Below are 10,641 nucleotides of genomic sequence, written 5' to 3' on the forward strand. Positions count from 1 at the left end.
TGGCAAATTCTCACATTTTCGAAAGTTTCTCACACGGCCACTCGCACCACTATATGGATGCCATCATTGTCGGGAGTTGTCAAGTGTGTGCAATGATCAACACGCAGGTCTTCGCTCTCTATTTATGGTTTCAATAAAATTGATACATGAATCTGGAAATTGATTATTAAAATCTACTCCTCACATTTTCTCCTACTTTGATTCTTTCTTCTTTTTCAATTTTTTCATCAGTTTCTAGTTCGATTTTTACTTCTTCAAACCTCATTCCTCGCATTTTCAAAATGCAAAGAAGACTAAAATATTTTTTAATATTTTATAATTTCACGTGTTTGTAAAAAAAAATAAAATAAATAAAAAATAAAAAATAATCAATCCTCACATTGTGAAAAACATGAGGATCTACAAAACAATCATATTTAAATAATAATTTCTACATCTCTATTATAATTATAGTAAGTTTAGTTAAAAAAACGTTTAAAAAAAATCCTACTACATGCAATAAGATATTAAACGAGATAAGACCATCTCCTATCATTTGCTCTCCTACACAATGATAAAAAATAAGAATTTTAATGTATGAATTTTTCTTTTATGTCATAACTTTTTTTAAATATAAAAATCTTAATTTTTCTTGGTCTCCAAATACGCCTACCATTTATTTTCCTAAATAAAAAAAAAAACGTATAATAATTAATTATTAATATTTAATGGTTCTTAATCATAATCATAGATTGATGATGCTGAAAAATTGTTATTAATTTCGAAAAATACAAATCTTCATTTTTCTCCAGAGAAAAAGGCCTTTTATTTCTTTACTTAAACAGAAAATAGTTGTGAATTAATTATAACTGTTCAATTATTGCTAATGATAATCTTAATAAAAAAAATAAAAAATAAATAAAAAAGAGTAAGTTTTTGAAAATTACTACTTTAATTTTCGAAACATGACTCGGTGTTGAAAATATTGATATTAATATGATAACATGCATAGAAACTTATGATTTGAAAACAGGTTTAAAAATTTAATTTTCAAAAAATAAAAACAAATAATCAAATGGTTACCGAATGTAATTTTAATTAGTTTTTTGCTTTTTTTAAAAAAAAATAAATCTATACCAGTGCTAATTCCACCTATGTTTTTGTTATTTACGTTTTACTCATGTTTTTAAAAAATCAAGTCAAATTTTGAAAATTAAAAAATTTATTTTTGAAATTTTTTTTATTATTACTTTTAAAATTTGACTAAAGATTCAAGTGTTTGAACAAACTATAATGAAGTGCAATTGAAAAAAAATATGCAAAAAATTTAAAAATTAAAAATTAAAAACGAACTCATTACTGAAAGAGATTGTAGATTTCCACATCTCAATAAAAAAAATAGTTACAATTTAAGATTCATTAACTATCAATCAAATTTTGACAATAAAATTGTACGTACTTTATTTACTAAACTATGTTTCAATTAACGAAAGTCCCTCTGTAACACAATTGATCCAATCCGGAAGTCATGTTTATGAATATAATATTAGAGAGAGTTAGTTGTCTAACATACCTGATGTTAGTTAATTGAAGACTTTGACAAAGATTTGTAGTTATACTGAACCCTTTGACTTTAATTGTTATCTTTATTTATATATATATGGTTGTTTTTAAATACCGAAAAATAAATCAAGATATTTACAAAATATAACAAAATTTCAAAATCATTGAAATTTTAATATATTTTGTAAATATTTTTAGTAATTTTATCATTTGAAATAATATATATATATATAAAAAATTAGCCGATTATTACCCTTGATTAAAGGTTCAAAGTTTATTTTGATTTTATGGTTAATTTTTCTTTTTATTGATAGTATAAAAATAGTCGAATCTATTTCAAAAATCAGTATTTGAGTTATTACACGTATTTTTAACATAGGTTTCAACTTGTTAAAAAAAATGGACAAAAACGTATTTTTATCAAGTTTTAAATTATATATTTATATAAAAAATAATAACAAAAACTAAAATGAATTTTATATAAAGTGTAGAGATAGAACAAAATAGTTGAAAGTTTGGAAATAGAAATAGATCCTTGAAAGATTAAGTCTATATTTAGTATATTGTACATATTTAATTTGTTCTTTTACAATCCACTAATTCAAATACATTTACTGATTTTTTTTTCTTTTTTGTTGGGTTTATTTTTTTAAAAACGGTATTTGGATTCTATTGTCCAAAAAATATAAATATTTTAAATGAAATTTACATATTTTTAATATTTTTAGTTTTCAATTTAGTTGCTGAAACACATATTCTCAACAAGAAAAACATGAAATATGTATTCTTTTTTAATTTCTCGTCGTTTTATCAACTTTTACGTGGTAAGTTATAGAAACGCTTTTTTTAACAATAAATTTTTATTTTTTTTTAGAGTTGGTTTAGAAATTAGAATTATTTATCGAATATATAAAAAATCATTTGTTAAAAAATACAAAAAAAAAAAAAAATTATATTATTATCAAATAAACATCATGAAAACAAGCATAGCTAAATTGGTATCCTATAATGTATTAGTAACATAAGATTTATGATTCAACCTCCGACTTCCAATTTTTTATTAAAAAGATAAAGATCGTGATACTTATTCTCATTAAAAATAAAAGAAAAATTATATAAGAAGAAAATAATAAATTGCATCTCATGTTATGGAAAGGCACTCTCTTATGGAACAATTTTTCTCTCATCCAAAACATTGAATGATATTTTCATCAATATTTTTTTCACATTAAAAGGGTTTTGCATCTCCACACTAGTAATCAAGCAATACTTTTTATTTAATCTCTAAAATGTCAATAAAATATATATAATACCTGAGTTCAAAAGAGATACATGAATATTGAACCGAGAGATAATATTCAAATGAGAGGAATTATGATAATATGAAATAATATGGTTAATCATAAACACATCTTCCTTTTTAATAACTCAATATAAGAACTTCAAAGTTAAGTATGCTTAACTTTAGAGTTCCTAAACGAACTAAGAGATTGAGATAATATCTAAATGAGAGGATTCCTAATAATATGAAATAATTTGATTAATCATAAACACATCTTCCTTTTTAATAACTTGATCATAGGAACTTCAAAATTAAGTGTTAACTTTAGAGTTCCTGAACAAACCAAGAGATTGAGATAATGTTTGAATGAGAGGATTCCTGAGAATATAAAATAGTATAGTTAATCATAGGCACATCATCTTTTTTAGTGACTCAATCATAAGAACTCCAAAGTTAAGTGTACTTAGCTTCAAGAAATTCCAGAGTTTTTAGGGGGTGGAGAGGGAATATAGGGAGCTTTGGTCCCTTGTTCGTTTTCATATCTCCCTCTACACAAAAACTCTGCTATTCCACTCCCCCTGAATGCCCAAAGATGAAGGTAGATTGAAATTGCTAACCTTTTTTAGATCATTAGCAATATGTAAAAGAGTTGGAAGTGGAGTAACCTTTTTTTAAGCACATCATCCTTTTCAGTGACTCAAGTATAAAAACTCCAAAGTTAAGTGTACTTAGCTTCAAAAAATTCTATGTTGGATTGAACTTTTGAAAATTTCATAAGGAAATACGTGAGTGAGGACAAAACCTCATTTTTTTGTGACTCAATCAAGTGCCAAATCTAGATTCTAAATATTGAGCATGTGACATTACAATATAAAAATGCTCATTACTATGAAAATAAATACTATTAAGAAAGATTTGTAGCTTAGTGAACATTTAAACCTTCCTTAAAAGAAATTGTTTTCAAGATTTTTCAAAAAAAAAAAAACAAATAAATATTATCAATACTTTCAAATGCATACAAATCAAAACGTTCATTAATGTTAAATCAACTTTGGATTTAAAAAATTAAAAATTTAAAAATACATACACACATATACATATATATATATATATATATATATATATATATATATATATATATATATATATATATATATATATATATATGTAATTATAGCTAAAGCCTAGAGGTGGTAGCTTTATTCTATGATCAATCCCGGTATTTGCGCCATATCTATCTTCTCATAAAGGAATTTGGTTTACCAATTTCAACACTATTAATCAACTTTTAGTAGTTTGGCAGGTTGAATTTGGAATTTGGCATTTTCAATTTTGATTCTAATTTTTAAATCATATTTTGGCTTTTTTAATTGAGGAAAGATGAAAGGTAACTGTCTCTTGGCACCCTTGAGGACCAAGAAGGGTTTTCATTTTGGTTGACCTAATCTCCTATCTTAATTTAACTATATTTCTCAATTTGTTGGAATCTAACTTTCATTTTTGGTGTAGATATGTTAGAGAAATTATAAATCAAAGAAGTGTTGAGTTTATAATTAAAAATTAATAGATATACAATAAAATTGAGATGTGCATAACTCGCTCTCTTTAAAAAGATCTAAGTTCTTTATAATTATAGTATTCCTTTTACTTACTATATTATAGCACGACTTCGATTAGCTTGTCATCCTTAAGGATATACCAATCTAATTGAAACCTTGTATAATTTGAATTTCTACCATAAAAAAATAAAATAAAATAAATGTTGTTCGTTTGGACACTTATTGTAAAATTATTTGGTTGAAAGGTTTGCAACAAATGCTAAGACGTCTATAAGGGTTAAAGACTACATACCTATGTTTGGTTGTTTTTCTAAACCTCATGTCTTGATTGAAAGGTTGTTAAATGAAGGTTAATTGATCTTTGTTTAGAGGGAAGGATTGCTACGTGCACAACACGTAGTACTTCATGCCCATTATCCTATATAACTTAAATCGTGATTGAGCTTTATCAAAAAGGTGAAAGAAAGATAAGTTAATTAGGACAAAAGCATGCACAACGTCATTCCTTTCCTTCTTTAGGATCATCATTCTCTCCTTTTTTAAGTATGCACTGAACTGAACAAACTCAGCTACTACTAGCTATTAGATATATGACACTTGCATCAATCCATCTTAAAATTTTTTTTCCAATTATCACATTGAGTCTTCAATGTCCTTCAATGTAATTCTTAGCCCGTTCCACTAAATTGATTTTATGCATACAAAATGATGGATTGGTTTCTTTGATATCAACTATAGTCAAGCCGATAACTTTATTTTGATTTGCAAAAACCTACATTAAAGTTATTTCATGCTCTTCCGACAACTGAGTTGAGATGATAATGACCAATGTCTTATTATCTCCAAGAAAAATATACTTCATGAGTGGCAAGCTCCATCAGCTCTAATTCAAGAGCTTCAATCACATACGGTTTTTTGTCTTCAAATGATATAAATGGATTAGTTGAGGTACAAATGTGACTGCAACTAATTATAAACCAAAGTCGTTGATTATAATGCCTTAAGCACATTGAATGTAACACGTTAATCATTCTCTCTCATAGTGAGTTCTCCGTTTTGGACACCAATCAAAATTCTATCTTTAGCAAGAAAAAGTTTTTCTAATATGCTAGAAAATTCTCGATCCGTTTTATCATCTAGGATAATGAAGTCAACTGGGAATATAAATTTATTCACCTTGACAAGGACATCTTTCGATGTTTTCGTTGGCGAAATCAACCGACTATAGTGTAACTATTATGGTTTTTCTTCACCGATTCCCAATTTTTTGAAAATTGATAAAGACATAAGATTGATACTTGCCTCTAAGTCGCATAGTGCACGTCCTACTTCACATCCTCCTAGAATGCATACAAAAGTAAAGCAACCAGGATCCCTGCAATATTTGTGATACTTTAATTTCTAGCAAAACATTACAATTTCCTTGCAAGTATTTCTTTTGGAAACTTTGACATAATTAGGCATCTGTTGAAGAGCTTCCACCAATGGAATACTAATGTGAAATTGCTTGAGAAAGTCTAAAAGATTGTTGATCTGATCATCTTGGTTCTTCTTTCTGATTTTCTTAAGAAATAAGTAAGTTGGTCCTAACATTCTGGTACAAATTATTTGTATTCTTTACTGCTATAGGCTTCTTTCCTTCTTCCTGGTGCTTCCTAGTTGTTTTCTTCCTTGCATCACCTATAAAATATCAAAAGAGAATTATTGTATTTCCTTCCACCTCTGTTTGAAAACCATTTTATTTTTTGTTTTTTATTTTTGAAAATTAAGTTTATTTCCTTCCTATTTCTTATTATGATTTACGTCTTTATTAAGTATAATGATTGAACTCTTGGCTAAATTCCAAAATAAAGACAAATTTTTAAAAGTTTTTTCTTTTTAATTTTCTAATTTTGGCTTGGTTTTTTACCGTAGGTTATAAGTAGATAAGATATGAAAAAATTTAAAGGTAAAAGTAATGTTTATAAACTTAAATTTCAAAAACAAACTCAAAAACTATGGCTCCGTTTTGGTAACCATTTTGTTTATTGTTTTTGTTTTTTAAAATTAAGCCTATGGACACTATATCCACATTCAAATTTCTTCATTTTTTATCTACTTTTCACCAATGCTTTAGAAAACCAAGCCAAATTTTAAGGACTAAAAAAGTACTTTTCAAAATTTTGTTTTTATTTTTGAAATTTGGCTAAGAATTCAATCATTGTACTTAAAAAAAGATGCAAATCATAGTAAGAAAATGGATAAAATAGGCTTTATTTTTACAAACAAGAACAAAAAACCAAATGATTACTAAACGAGACCTTAATAATCTGATGAGAAAGTCCTCTTTCCTATTGATTTGAATTCTTAGTAAATGTTGGTTGTGCAATCATTTGTTCGATTAAGATCTCAGGTTCATCATACTTCAAGTCACTTCTTAAATTGTCCTATGCTTTGAAACATCTGAAACATCACCGATTTAAGCTCAAATTGATTTGCTTCAATTGTTGGTTCCCTGATTCCTGTATTCATTTTTTCAAAAAAAAAAAGTGTTGGCTACATAACATTTTATCACATGTATTGCTTCAATTAAAGTGTATTTAGAATTTTACACTTTTTTTTTTTAGTAAAGATGTAACAGATCAATTAATATGTTTGCTTTCATATTGTTTTGTACTGAAATATTGATATTAGGTTAGCTTAAATTATACTTTGAGTTTTAAAAAAAAAAATAAATCACTTTTAGTGACGTTTTATATGATGCTAGAAATAGAAATACATCAACTAGCAAAAGTTCAATTCCCATTGGATATTGAGTGACGCCACCAATGCCAGTAAAGAATTACAATTGGTTGTTCTCAACGACATTCGCCGTTGAATATAAGTTTTAGAGATGCATAAATGTGCCAGTGAATTTCAGTGGCACGCTTACGTTGCTGAAAACGAAATTTTAGTGACGTTGCGTTATTGTGTCACTAAAAGCTAAGAAGACGTAGAATTAGAAACGTTATGAGCGATGAAATGTTAAAGTCGCTAACACCTTCAATGACGTTATTTAGCTTTTACTATTGTTTTAATGTGTCATTGAAAGGACAATTTCTTGTAATAGTATACTATCCCACCCTTCTGCTATAAAGATAGGATTCTTCTAAGGAGCTGATGGTTTTCCTTGTACGACATTTTCTTTTGCAGTTCTTGCATGTTATTTCTGCACTACTAGAGGATCAACTCTTTGTTGATTCATCATGTCTTGTCCTACAACATTACCAATAGAATTAAGTTGTTCATTCAACACACATTGCTCTCCTTTCTTCCTCCTGTGCTCCTTAGGTCGCTTGTAGAAGGTTTTCTCTGTTGTTGTTCAGGCCTTGTCCTCATCCACCAAACGTAAAACTCCAAGACGATGCAACTCCAAGCTTATTCCTAAAAACTAAGAATTGTTGATGCAAAACAGATTGTAATCTTCATAGCAAAACTGAAAAATTATTAAATAAATATCGTTCTCAAGAACAACAAAAACTTGATGGACATTGAAACAAAGAGTCCCGAGGTAGAAGTATATGTTGCTGACAAGTAATATAAAATGGATAGAGTCCGAGTATCAAATCCCAAGGGAATGAAGTAAAATAATTCAATTTTACAAATAAAGGTCTCCTCAAAATTCGTAGCCAAAGGTAAGAAAGAAAAATGATCGAATTTGGTTGTGTGCTTTGAAGTAATAAAGAGAAAAGTAAAGTGCTGCAAATAAAATATAACAGTATGGGAAAGAAATACTTTTAAAAGATAATAAGAGAAAAGTTGGATTTAAACCATTTTACCTGTAAGGGAAATTGCACACATCTTATGCCTACAATTACTTTGCTCAATTAGACCCAGACATAATTTGGCATACAACTCATATGCACCCGCATCTTTCTTTTTCAAGTAAGAGAGGTTAATTCGTGTGCAACCAAATTACGTTTGGAATCTACCCTAACCAACAATTAGCAACATAAATCAATTTCAACACATTTAGCTCTCTTGAAGATACCTTTAGGAGACTAAGCAATTAAACACATATTTCTATAAATAATTTAAAATTTAGATAAATGAACATACAATTCTAATAGCTTTGTAGGCCAAGCTCAGTAGCATGAACTTGTTACATCTAGCAGAGGGGCAAATTAAAATTCAAACGATTCTAATGGCTCTGTAGACATTAACACATTTTCATCAGGGCGACTAATGAGATTAGGAAAAGAGAACTCATTTTAATTAATTAATTAACAAGTTTTTTTTATTCTAGTAAAATAATAAAGAATAATAAATAAAGTAATAAAGAATAATAATAAGGAATGGAACCTTGATTCTATATCAACTTTTTCTGTATCATAGGAATCGAAATAATAAATCTTCTTATGATTCTTGTTGTTTCGATTTTATTTGTTTCAAAAACATTGTATTTTCAAATCAAATAAATAATTTTATCTACGATTCATTGGAACAATAAAATTATATGTTCAGGCGTTTCTCCTATAGTACGTCTATGACAACTGTATATTATAACTCTTGATATTATACTCAAAATGGTATGTTAACGTAGATGATGAAGTTAGTTTAATAATAAACAATAAAATAAATGAAAGCAAATGACTACCAAGTGTTGAGCAAAGTAAAGAGATGCAAGTGGAGCTTTTATTTCTTCTCTAGAATATTCACATATTTGAATCACAAGAAAAATAATTAACTCATAATAGAAGATGAATAACACAAGGTTGAAATATTCAAAGATCAAAGAACTCATATTAATTGAAACTTGAACAAATACAAAACTTGTTTGAAGATAAATAAAGCTGTATACGAGTAAAGAACATAAATAGACTACTAATCGAAGAAAAATACAACGAAGGAATGGAAATAACAAAAGCAACAACTCGCTAAAGTTTGCTCTTTAATCTAACTAGATATAATTTTTCGAGGTGAATAAAACCTTTACACTTATTCCTTAAAATCAAAAGCCGAACAAAAAATGTGTAAAACTAAAGAAAGGATTGAGTAGTAATTCTCCAAAGGATCTCGAACTAAAGATGAAGAGAGGATCAGTCCTACAACTAGGGAATGATGCAGAACATACGAACAATGGCTAGGCATCAATGACTCAGTGCTTTCGTGCGTTAGAACTACGGAAACGCACTCGCTAACCTTAAAACATAGAGGCAGGAGAGGTAAGATGGAGAGGGCATTGATTCGAGAAGGAATGCAGTAGCCCTTTCATTTTCTTTAATCGAATTGGTAAGTCGGGTCAAGCAATTTTTCTATTAGCGGTGATAGCCATTCGCACGGTCTCCCGACCTCTTTTCCAAATGAACTGAATAAAGATTTATGGATTGTTACTTGGATTTACAATTATTCATTACAGACAAACACAAAATACGAAAAAATGAGGTGAAAAGAAATACATAATATGTTACATATGTAACTTTATTCTTTATTAATCAGATTCGGGCAGATATTCAAATTGATATCTTCCATTATGGATTAACTCCTATCTACCACCCCAATTATATAGAGTAGATGCATCATAAATCAAAAAATGATCCTAAGGGGGACTGGACTAGTTTCGGAGGTGCTAGACTATCTTGTATAAGGCCAAAGTCAAACAGATCTAGATTAAGATCCACTCTGGTTTTGTCCCGAACTTCTCCTTGACCCATCCTCTTTGATTCAGATTGTGGGGCATTCAATGCAAACAAAAAACCCAATCAAAACGTGAGGTGCTTTGGAAAGATTATAGTGAAACAAATGGAAATCTACAATTACTTGAGGAACTAGATTTCAAACACATAGTGAGACCACATAAAGAGCTCTTCCTCATTCAGTCGAGTGTTTGGATGCTGTTCATATTCCTGCGCTGTTAAGAGAAAAATTGTCCCCAAGGCCACCGCTTGTTTCTTTCTTGGATATGCTCAGTGCACCTACGGCAGGATCCGTCATCTTGGTAGGAATTCTTTTAAAATTGGGACTTCTATCCTATCGTCGAGCTTGTACCTCCAAACTTCTGTCACTTCGCTAACAAAGACGCCTAACATGAGCTACAACTTACCATTAGCTGTGGGAATAGGGTAACCGTACTTAACGTGGGAATAAAGTTCATCTCTTTCAGACTCTTCGACTTACAGCTCTTCATCGGAACTCACTGCCCAAAATTGGATTAGTTCGATCTAAAACTTGAGATAATGGGTGTAATCCGAAAAAAGATTCAAATGTGGTTGTTAATGGAGTTGAAGTTACCAAATTCTG

The sequence above is a fragment of the Benincasa hispida genome, chromosome 2 (genome assembly GCF_027475165.1).
Source record: "Benincasa hispida cultivar pf3 chromosome 2, pf3_genome.v1.1, whole genome shotgun sequence".
NCBI classification, from domain to species: Eukaryota; Viridiplantae; Streptophyta; class Magnoliopsida; order Cucurbitales; family Cucurbitaceae; genus Benincasa; species Benincasa hispida.